The sequence below is a fragment of the Rhincodon typus genome, chromosome 38, assembly GCF_021869965.1.
Source record: "Rhincodon typus isolate 14 chromosome 38, sRhiTyp1.1, whole genome shotgun sequence".
Taxonomy (NCBI): domain Eukaryota; kingdom Metazoa; phylum Chordata; class Chondrichthyes; order Orectolobiformes; family Rhincodontidae; genus Rhincodon; species Rhincodon typus.
In genome coordinates, this window is record NC_063369.1 from 1,865,204 (window position 1) to 1,877,575 (window position 12,372).

At 44.3% G+C, this 12,372-nt stretch overlaps 1 long non-coding RNA gene across 1 annotated transcript; it reads right to left on the reverse strand.

Moving 5' to 3' along the window:
• Positions 1–2,061: 2,061 nt before the first annotated feature.
• On the reverse strand, positions 2,062–11,555 carry LOC125487236. Its single transcript, XR_007265735.1, has 3 exons — positions 11,511–11,555; positions 4,005–4,054; positions 2,062–2,175 (listed from the first exon to the last, which is right to left on the reverse strand). It is a non-coding gene; the product is annotated as an uncharacterized LOC125487236 (long non-coding RNA).
• Between the last annotated feature and the right edge of the window lie 817 nt (positions 11,556–12,372).

Consider the following 12,372-nt stretch of genomic DNA (forward strand, 5'->3'; position numbering starts at 1 on the left):
CTGGCAACATCAGCAGGAAGAAAAACACATTTAATGTTTCAAGTCCAGTGACGCTTCGTCAGAACTGTGAAACTGGGATCTCCTACATCAATGTGGTAGAGATTCCCTATTTGAAGGGACTGAGGGTGGGTTTCTTCTTCTTGTGGTCATATTCCTGGCAAAAAACAATGGCACTTATGGGAGATATTGATGCAGAAATTACTAGCCAGGCTTATAGAAGGGGTGATATGTAACTAACAGTTTGAGACAGATTTAACTTAAAAAAGCTACACTGGCACTATCCCCACCTCTTCCTCCGTTACATCGATGACTGTATCGGCGCCGCCTCGTGCTCCCACGAGAAGCTCGAACAGTTCATCCACTTCACTAACACAGTCCACCTCAACCTCAAGTTCACCAGGACAATCTCTGATACCTCTCTCTCCTTCCTGGACCTTTCCATCTCCATCTCTGGTAACCGCCTTGAAACTGATATCTATTTCAAGCCTATCGACTCCCACAGCTACCTAGACTACACCTCCTCTCACCCACCTTCCTGCAAGACTGCAAACCCCTACTCCCAATTCCTCCGCCTCCGCCGCATCTACTCCCAGGATGAGGTGTTCCACTCTCGAACATCCCAGATGTCCTCGTATTTCGAGGACTGCAACTCCCCCCCCTCAGTGGTCCAAAACGCCCTCGACCGCATCTCTTGCGTTTCCCACACCTCAGCCCTCACACCCCCTCCCTGAAATAAAAACAAAGACAGAATTCCCCTTGTCCTCACGTATCACTCCATTAACCTTCGGATTCAATGCATCATCAGCCACTTCCGCCACCTGCAATCTGACCCCACTATGGAGGATATATTTCCCTCCCCACCCTTATCTGCCTTCCGGAGGGACCACTCTCTCCGTGACTCCCTTGTCCGCTCCACACTCCCCACTAGCCCCACCACCCCCTGGCACCTTTCCCTGCAACTGCAGGAAGTGCTACACTTGCCCCTACACCTTCCCTGTCACTCCCATCCCAGGCCCCAGAAAAACCTTCCACATTAAACAGATGTTCACCTGCACATCCGCTAATGTGGTATATTGTATCCGCTGTTCCCGATGTGGCCTCCTCTACATCGGTGAAGCCAAGCGGAGGCTCGGAGACTGCTTTGTGGACCACCTACACTCGGTACATGACAAATGACAACACCTCCCAGTCGCGAACCACTTCAACTCCCCCTCCGACTCCCTGGGTGACATGTCCATCCTGGGCCTTCTTCAGTGAGACAATGATGCCACCCGGAAACTGGAGGAGCAGCACCTCATATTCCGCCTTGGAACCCTACAACTCAATGGTCTCAATGTGGACTTTACTAGCTTCAAAATCTCCCCACCCCCAGCCTCATCCCAAGACCAACCCTCCCTCTCATACCCGCCTCCTTAACCCACCTCTCTCTCCCACCTATCCGCTCCTCCCACCTCACTGACCAATCCCCACCACTACCTACCTGCTATCACCATCCCACATACCTTTCCCAGCCCACTATTTATTTCAGAGCCCCCTTCCCCTCCCCCAGAACCGAAACGTCAGTTTTCCTGATCCTCTGATGCTGCCTGGCCTGCTGTGTTCCTCCAGCTCCACATTGTGTTATCTCAGACTTCAGTATCGGCAGTTCTTACTAACTCAGAGTGGAAACTTGTTTTACAACACTAAGAGACATGATCACTGTGAAATGTAGGAGGCAGAGGATTGATTAGCCTTAAAACGGATGTGGTCATTGTAAAAGGCATCAACTAGAAATTCATCCAGTTTCACAGAAAAATGCAAAGTCCTGGAATAGATTGTAGTAATTGGATAAAGAGCACGCACATACCAACATGATTACAAAATACATAACTATGTAAAATCATCTATGATCAGAGAAGCGGTCTCTCCACAAACTGTGTTCTGTGTTCATTGTTTTTAATAAAACCACTGTCTTGTTCAGACCTACAACTGTCTCAATCTTTAATGTTGCTTGAACACTACACCAGCCCTGAAACAGATTGGCTAGTTGTCACTGTGCTTTATTGAGGGTCTTACCTGAGGATGCAGATGCACGTCTTTGACCCCCCAGTCAGCCGGCAGAAGCCAAACCGCTGGTTTCCATCTAGATCTGTCAGCACGAAGGTGAACTGCTGGACGACTGAGCTCTCCCATACCCTGCCAAACACACACATGATTGACAGCTCATATAGTGAGTTCACACGTTACCATCCAGAATCAGGTTTGTAACCCAATAACTAACTCATCAGAGGGCCTCATGCCGTCCATTCAAATATTACTTTATGGTCTCATTACAAAGTCAGGGTTAAACTACCATTCCATACACACTGGAGATCCATTCAATTATCAGCACATTTGGCCAGTGAGCTGGCACATCAGAACACTCACCATTGTAAGTTATGTGGATATGCCTGATGGCTGCTGTGGCAAAATTAGTCTGTGTGTCTTTTGGACAAAGACAGGATGGCTGGGCTATAAAGCCCCATGGTTAAATAGCCTTCCAGTGTTCACAGTCAGTGTCTGTCAGAATGCACTTTGAGTCCTGGTTCAGATATGAATAAACAGCTTACCCAATACGAATAAATCTAAAGGAGTGTATCAGCATGGGGTGAATGTGGCTCAGGAGAATTATAATGACAATATTCTCCAGCCTATCAGTATCACCCAACTTCCAGTCAGGGTCAACTTTAATAACAGGATGGCAAGCAAGACAAAATCATAAAAGTTAATCAGCCTTCACAAAAATAGTACCTAATTCTTAGTCAAAATCTTTTTAATCCAGGATTGAAGAAAAAGAATGAACTTTCAGATATACACAATCCAGAATCAAACTCTAGTCTTAGTCCAGTATGAATGCCCTCTGCACTAAACAAGTTATCTCACTAATATGCTATCACAAACTGATGTTAAACAAATACAGTGCGACTAAAAAATGCAACCCCACTAACTCCCAGTCTTCTGCACACAAAATGTTGAATTAGCAGAATAGTTGAATAAACTCAAGACTATCTTGTTATATTGTTGGTATGTAGTTTCATAACATATTACATAGAGATTGCTGGCATGCTGTGGAAATAACCAGTTTTTCAACTGCTCTATCAAACATTGGAACATAAGACCAGAAGTGGGCCATTCAGCCCATTGAACCTGCTCTGTCATTTAATATGATTATGACTAATGAAACACTTCAATGCTTTTTACCCACATTACCACCATAATTCTTTATACCATTGTAATGAGAGATCCATCAATCTCTACCTTAAACATACTCAAAGACTGAGCTTCCACAGCTCTGTGTGGTAGAGAATTCCAAACATTCTCAGTTTGCCTAAGGTAGGTGTAGAATAAAGCTTTTGTGTCAAAACACCTGAAGCACACACTCTTTTTCAATGTTGGCTTCTCCAGTTTCCCTGCCACCAGCCCATTGGTGCTTCTCTTTTCTCAGATTGCCCTTTTATGGGTTTGGTTTGACCACAGCAGTTTCCTGCATCGAAAATCGTTATTCAGTCCATCCTGTCCATGTATGTTCTTTGCTACAGTCATCTGACATTATTTCCACATTCCAGTCCTCCTCCTAAAGCTCTGCATCTTCCTTGGCTTGAACTCTCCATTAAATTCTATAATAGTCCTAGTCACAGCCACTCCCTGTGGTGAAGCATTCCAATAATAAAGAGCTGTTTCCGTCTCTCCCTCTCACACTTACTCTCCTCATGACAATATTAAATTGCTGTCTCCTGGGTTCAATATCTTCAGGTTGAATATTAATCTGTAAACGTTTTATGGAGTTAATTTAGTGTAAAAAGGAATATTTAAGAGGAAATTAAACCCTGGTTTAACCTGTCACTGTTTGTTGTGGTATTGCACCCAACAGAAACTGACTGAGACCTGACCTTCAACTTGATTTCAATGAGGATCTGAAGCTGGCCTGAGACTGAGGAAGTTCAAGGACATGACACTTAGCCCCAAACCCCAGAGTTCATTCTTACCGTTCCACATCAAAAGGAAAGCAGAATTTGGGCAGGCTCTGTAGAGATTCCTGTGAGAGAAAAACAGGCTTACATTCATGTTTAAGAACTGCTGTCAATAACATATCAGGTTAGTGTGTGTTTGTGTCTGGGACTCTGTTGGCTCAGGTCACTGTGACACTGAGCCAGATGTCCCTGGATTTGATCCCTGGGCCCCACTCTAGTTTACTGTCTAGCGTTTTCAAAGACTGCATGTATATTGTAGGATGTGACAATAAGTTTACAATGGGGCCTTGATCAGATAGGCTAATGGGCCAAGGAGTGGCAGATGGAGTTTAATTTAGATAAATGTTAGGTATTGCATTTTGGTAAGGCAAACCAGGGCAGGACTTATATAGTTAATGGTAGGGCCGTGGGGAGTGCTGCCGAACAAAGAGACCTTGGAGTGCAGGTGCATAGTTCCTTGAAAGTAGAGTGACAGGAAGGCAGGGAAGTGAAGAAGGCATTTTGCATGCTTGCCTTCATTGGTCAGAACATTGAGTGTAGGAGTTGGAATGTCAGGTTGTGGCTGTACAGGACACTGGTGAGGTCACTTTTAGAATACTGTGTACAATTCTGGTCGTCCTTCTATGGGAAGGATGTTGTTAAACTTGAGAGAGTGCAGAAAAAGAGATGTTGTCGGGACTGGAGGGTTTGAGCTATAGGGAGAGGTTGAATAGCTTGGGGCTTTTTTTCCCTGGAGCATTGGAGGCTGAAGGGTGACCTTGTAGAGATTTATAAAATTATGAGGGGCATGGATAGGGTGAATAGCCAAGGTCGTTTTCCTAGGGTGGGGGAGTCCAAAACTAGAGAACATAGGTTTAAGGTGAGAGGGGAAAGATTTGAAAAGGACCTGTGGGGTAACATTTTCACACTGACGGTGGTGCATGTCTGGAATGAACTGCCAGAGGAATTGGTGGAAATGTTTAAAATACAATATGTAAAGGACATCTGGATGGGTACATGAATAGGAGGGATTTAGAGGGATATGGGCCAAATTCTGGAAAATGGGACTATATTAATTTAGGTTATCTGGATGGCATGGACAAGTTGGGCCGAAGGGTCTGCTTCCATGCTGCACAGCTCTATGATTCAATGACTGTTCATGCCTCCCTGGTCATATAACCTGCTGACAATTTATTATGAGTTTTAAATCATATGAAACTTGTCCAATTAGAGTTAAAGTTGGACCTTTACTGCCCAGTTTCAAGATAAATGTGTGGATGAGCGAACTGGGGAGAGTTTCAATAAAACAAGATTGCGGGATAAATGGATAAAACTAAAGAAGGTGAAGAATTCCCATTTAACAACCCTGTTATAAAGGAGTAGGAGATAGCACTGAGACACCAGTCAGCCAGGCACTCTGCGTTTAACTGTAATGTGGTAGAATTCCCTCATTAGCACTGCGTATATATTCATAAATCAATTCACACACAAGATAACAAAACAGTGTTATAATCAACAACTACTTTACATGACTCATAACACCATAAGAAATAGGTACAGGAATAGGCATTACAGCCACTAACTTGGTCCACCATTCAAAAGGATCATGGCTGCTCTGATATTCCTCATTTTCCTGCCCTTTCTGTATAACCCTTGATTCCCTGGCCCGAAACGTCAGCCTTCCTGCTCCTCTGATGCTGCTTGGCCTGCTGTGTTCATCCAGCTCTACACCTTGTTATCTCAGATTCTCCAGCATCTGCAGTTCCTACTATCTCTGATTAAGAATCTATCTGGCTCAGTCTTAAATATACAAAAGGACTCTGCACCAACAGCTCTCTGTGGCAAAGACTTACAACCTTCTGGAGGACAAACGTCCTCCTCATCCCAGTCTTAAATTGACACTCCTTTATTCTGAGACTATGCTCTTTAGTCCCAGACTCTCCCATGAGGATAAACATCCTCTCAGCATTTACCCTGTCAAGTCTACTAAGAATCTTATAAGTTTCAATGAGATCACCTCTCATTCTTCTAAACTCCAGTGAGTACAGTCCCACCTGTTCAGCCTTTTCTCATAAGACAATCCTTCCAAACCGGGGATCATCCTAGTGAACCTTCTCTGAACTGCGTCCAACAAAATAATATCTTTCCTTAAATAAAGGAACCAAAACTGCTCGAAGTGCTCCAGATGTGGTCTCACCAGCACCTTGTACAGTTGCTGTAAGACTTCCCTACTCCTATACTCTGACTCCCTTGAAATAAGGGCCAACATTCCATTATCCTTCCTGATTACCTGCTGCACCCTGTGTGTCTGTGTTTCATGTACAACTATCCCCAAGTCCCTCTGTGTTGCAGCTTTCTGCAGTTTCTTTCCATTTAAATAACATTCTGTTCTTTGGTTCTCCCTTCCAAAATTAACAACTTCACATTTTCCCACATTATACTCCACTTGCCAATGTTTTGCACACTTATTTCTTGATTTGAGTGGCGGGAGTGGTGAGAGCGCGAGCCGGGAAGTGAACTATTATATTCGGGCATTGTCTAAACATGAAACAGTACACGTGTAGTGTCTCCCACCCATCCTCCTCCTCTATCCAAAAAAAAGACTGTGTGGAGGGTCGGTAAGGTAAGGTAAGATTCTTTTTTCTTTATTCTTTTGGCAATCTAGAGTAGAGGGAATTTTGTTTCCTTTTTTTTGCTTTTTTTTGGCGGGAAGCTGTTGGAGGGAGGAAAGTATCAACAAATTTAATTAACTCGTTACAATAAATTATATAAATTAAGTAATTAACTAAGTAGAAATGGCTGGACAGGTGATGTGTTGTAGCTGTATGATGTGGGAGCTAGCTGATCCCATTGCGAACTGCAGTGACCACATCTACAGCAAATGTTGATTGCTCGAGGAACTTCGGCTCAGAGTTGATGAGCTGGAATCGGAGCTTCAAACACTGCGGTACATTCGGGAGGGAGAGAAGTACCTGGACGCTTTGTTTCAGGAGGCAGTCACACCTGGTAGATTAAGTAATTCGAATTTGGTCAGTGGCCAGGGACAGCAGAGTGTGACTGTAAGTGAGGCAGATAGAGGGATCCTGCATTCAGGAACAGAGGAGCCTCAGCTCTTGACCTTGTCCAACAGGTACGTGGTACTTGGTACCTGCTCCCTGTGTGGATGAGGTAAGGACTGCAGGGAGGATGAGCCAACTGACCACTCACTGTGGTACGAGAGGCCATGCAAGAGGGGGTAGCAAAAAGACGGATGGTAGTTGTAGGGGATTCTATAATTAGGGGGATAGATAGTATCCTTTGTAAACAGGATTGAGAGTCCCACATGGTGTGCCTGCCTGGTGCCACGGTAAGGGATATCTCTGACTGTCTTGAAAGGATATTGGAGCGGGAGGGGGAGGATCCAGTTGTTGTAGTCCACACCGGAACAAACAACATAGACAAGATTAGGAAAGAGGACCTGTTCAGAGATTATCAGGAGCGAGGAACCAAATTAAAGAACAGGTCCTGAAGGGTTATAATCTCCAGCTTACTGCCTGAGCCACATGCTGATTGGCATAGGGACATGAGGATAAGGGAAGTAAACACGTGGCTAAAAGAGTGGTGCGGGAAAGAGGGGTTCCTTTTCATGGGGCACTGGCATCAGTATTGGAACAGGAGGGATCTGTACTGCTGAGACCGTCTCCAGCTGAATCGAGCTGGGACCAATGTTCTAGTGAAAAGGGTAAATAGGCTAGTCAACAGGACTTTAAACTAGAAAGTCGGGGGGAAGGGAATAGTGAAACTTGCCCCAGTGGGAAACAAAGCAGCAGGTTAACATCTGTAGTGGTGGATTCAACTACGTGGAAAAATATGAAAGAAATGACAGAGAAGGAGAACTCAGGAGAGGTTATTAAAGTCTCCAGCACAGACACAAATAGGACAGTGTTTGGAAAGGGCTAGCAATCAAACACTGGAAAAATGAATGACAATGAGAAGAGGGACAGTTAATATAGGACTGAAGATGTTATATCTGAATGCACGCAGTATAAGGAATAAGGTAAATGAGTCTGTGGTGCAGATCGAAATTGGCAGGTATGATGTGGTGGGCATCACGGAGACATGGCTGCAAGGGGATCAGGATTGGGACCTGAATATGCAAGGATATACATCCTATCGAAAAGGTAGGCAGGTAGGCCGAGGGAGCGGGGTTGCCTTATTAGTGAGAAATGAAATTAAATCAATAGGAAGAAACGAAGTAGGTCTGATGGTGTAGAATCTGTGTGGGTAGAATTGAGGAACCGCAAAGGTAAAAAAACCATAGTTGGAGTTGTGCACAGGCCTCCAAACAGTAGTCAGGAGCTGGAGCGCAAGATACACCAGGAGATAGAAAAGGTGTGTAAGAAAGGCAAAGTCGCAGTGATCATGGGGGATTTCAATACGCAGGTGCACTGGGAAAATCATGCTGGTAGTGGATTTCAAGAAAAAGAGTTTGTGGAATGTCTACGAGATGGGTTTTTGGAGCAGCTTGTGGTGGAGCCCACAAGGGAACAGGCAATACTGGATTTAGTGTTGTGCAATGAGGCAGACTTGATAAGGGAGCTTAAGGTGAAGGAACCCTTAGGAGGCACTGATCATTGTATGATTGAATTTACTCTGCAATTTGAGAGGGAGAAGATAGAATCAGAGGTAATGGTATTACAGCTGAATAAAGGCGACTACAGAGGCATGATGGAGGAGTTGGGCACAACTGACTGGGAGAGAAGCCTAACAGGAAAAACAGTGGAACAGCAATGGCAGGAGTTTCTGGGAGTAATTCAGGAGACGCAGCAAAAATTCATCCCTCGGAAAAAGAAGCATGGTACAGGGAGGATGAGGCAACCATGGCTGACTAAGGAAGTCAGGGATAGCATAAAAGCAAAACAGAAAGCATATAATGTGGCAAAGGGCAGTGGGAAACCAGAGGACTGGGAAGCTTAAAGACCAACAGAGGGCAACTAAAAAAGAAATAAGGAGGGAGAAGATTAAATATGAGGGTAAGCTAGCTAGTAATGTAAATGAAAACTGTAAGAGTTTCTTTAGATATATAAAGGGCAAAAGAGAGGCAGAAGTGGACATTGGACCACTGGAAAATGATGGTGGAGAGATAGTAGTGGGGAACAAGGAAATGGCTGAGGAACTGAATAATTACTTCACGTCAGTCTTCACGGTGGAAGACACGAGTAATATCCCAATAATTCAAGAGAGTCGGGGGCAGAGATGAGTATGGTGGCCATCACCAAGGAAAAGGTGCTAGTAAAACTGATTGGCCTGAAGGTGGATAAATCACCTGGACCAGATGGACTACACCCCAGAGTTCTAAAGGAAATAGCTGAAGGGATAGTGGAAGAGTTAGTGGTGATCTTTCAGGAATCGCTAGAGTCAGGGAGGGTCCCAGAGGACTGGAAAATTGCTAACGTGACACCCCTGTTTAAAAAAGGAGTAAGGCAAAAGATGGAAAATTACAGGCCGATTAGCCTAACCTCGGTCGTGGGTAAGATTTTTGGAGTCCATTGTAAAGGATGAGATTTCTGAATATTTGGAAGTGTATGGTAAAGTACAGCAAAGTCGGCATGGTTTCATCAAGGGGAGGTCATGCCTGACAAATCTGCTGGAATTCTTTGAGGAAGTAACGAGCAGGGTAGGCCAAGGAGAGCCAATGGATGTTATCTACCTGGACTTCAAGAAGGCCTTTGATAAGGTGCCGCACAGGAGGCTGCTGAGTAAGATAAGGGCCCATGGTATTAGAGGCAAGGTGCTAGCATGGATAGAAGATTGGCTGTCTGGCAGAAAGCAGAGAGTGGGGATAAAGGGGTTTTTCTTAGGATGGCAGACGGTGACAAGTGGTGTTCTGCAAGGGTCAGCGCTGGGACCACCACTTTTCACCTTGTACATTAATGATCTAGATGAAGGAACTGTGGGCATTCTGGCTAAGTTTGCAGACGATACAAAGATAGTTGGAGGGACAGGTAGTATTGAGGAGGTGGCGAAGCTGCAGAAGGATTTGGTAGGTTAGGACAGTAGGCAAAGAAGTGGCAGATGGAGTACAACGTGGGAAAGTGTGAGGTCATGCACTTTGGTAAGAAAAATGAAAGCATGGACTATTTTCTAAATGGAGAGAAAATTCAGAAGTCTGAAGTACAAAGAGACTTGGGAGTTCTAGTCCAGGATTCTCTCAAGGTAAACTTGCAGGTTGAGTCAGTAGTCAGGAAGGCAAATGTAATGTTGGCATTTATTTTGAGAGGACTTGAATATAAAAGTAGGGATATACTACTGAGGCTTTATAAGGCTCTGGTCAGGCCACATTTGGAGTAGTTTTGGGCCCCATATCTCAGGAAGGATGTACTGGCCCTGCAGCGGGTTCAGAGGAGGTTCACGAGAATGGTGCCAGGAATGGAAAGCTTAACATATGAGGAACGTTTGAGGACTCTGGTATTATACTCATTGGAGTTTAGAAGGATGAGGGGGGATCAAATTGAAACTTACAGGATATTGAATGGCCTGGACAGAGTGGATGTTGGGAAGATGCTTCCATTGGTAGGAGAGTCTAGGACCCGAGGGCACAGCCTTAGAGTAAAGGGAAGACCTTTTAGAACGGAGATGAGGAGAAACTTCTGCAGCCAGAGAGTGGTGAATCTATGGAACTCACTGCCACAGAAGGCTGTGGAGGCCAGGTCATTGCGTACATTTAAGACTGAGATAGATCAGTTCTTGATTATCAAAGGGATCAAGGGTTACGGGGAGAAAGCGGGAGAATGGGGTTGAGGAACTTATTGGCCATGATTGAATGGTAGAGCAGACTCGATGGGCTGAATGGCCTAATTTCTGCTCCTATGCCTTATGGTCTTATGGTCTTATTTAACCTGTAACTATCTTTCTGTAAACTGTTTGTACCCCTCTCACATCCTGTCTTTCTACCTATTTTTGTGTTGTGTGCAAATTTGGCTACAGTATTTTCACTTCCTTCCTCTAAGTCATTAATATATTGTGAACAATTGTGGTCCCAGCACTGGTTCCTGTGGAACCCCACTGATCACATTACACCACCTTGAAAAAGAAACCCTTATCTCCATTGCTGTTACCTGCCCATGAGCTCATTCTCTCTGCATGTCAATACACTACCTCCAAATACAACACATCTACAGGTTACCCTCTATCCACTCTGGTTGAGACTTCCTTGAAAACACAAATGAATTAGTCAGGCACAACTTCCCTTTCACAAAGCCGTGCTGACTTTGCTTGATTAGATTATGATTTTCCAATTGTTCTGCGATTACTTCCTTAATAATAGATTCCAATACTTTTCCAACAATAGTTGTTAGGCCTAAAACAATCTTAAAATCTATCACAGTTCATACTTCAATGTAATTTCCATGTTTTGAAACAGGAGCTCATAATTAGTACAAAAGTACAGCAGATACTTGCGCCCCTCCATCAGTTGGTGGTCTAATCATCAACTAGTTCACTAACGAATTAGTTTGATGCTGAAGCAGTAACGTACAAAATTAGAGAAAGAATGCCACTTACCTGGTCACTGTAATCTTCAGGAAACTGGCTCAGCACATTAGGGTCTGAAAGAGCAAGCCAAGCAAACAGTCATCAATCTCAACAGTCAGATTGTACCCTGTGACATGCTGGGTTCTGTACTTATCTGCAAATTTTACACAAAGGTTTACTGTGAGAAAATGAACTGGAAGCTCAGAGACAGAGTCTGTTGACCCTGTATAGAACTGGAGAAGGAGCGAGACTCTGAAAGCTTGGGGCTTCAAATAAACCTGTTGGACTATAACCTGGTGTCGTGTGATTTTTTACCTTGTGCACCCCAGTCCAACACTGGCACCTCCACATCTGAACTGATTTGAAAGAACTACACTGGGAGGTTACCTTGGCTAAATACAGGAATTATACTGAAGTCGCAGAGTTCCCACTGAGCTCATCACCAATATCTGAAAGGTTAAAGTTACCCACAGACTCACAATCTCTTCAATCAAAATGACGAGTTCAGCAAAGTCTTCAGAATTGGTGCATGGCCCATATACTGTCAAGGGACAAGGCAGCAAAGCAGGCTGAATAGTGCAGCCAATATGGACCAAATGGCCTCCTTCCATCCTACATCATTCTATGATTCTAGTTGTGAGATTGAGCTACAAGATGGAGTTTAGTGGATCCTTACTGGAGTGGAAATGATGCTGCCCTGTGTAAGTTCTGTGGAAACATCTCTACATAATAAAGGCTCACTAATCCCTCCATTAGGGCCAATTTGGAAGCTGTCCCTCTTCACTTGATTTTGAATGTTGGGGAAATAAAAACAGATTAGTGGTAGGGTGATAGCAGGAACTGCAGATGCTGGAGAATCTGAGATAACAAGGTGCAGAGCTGGATGAACACA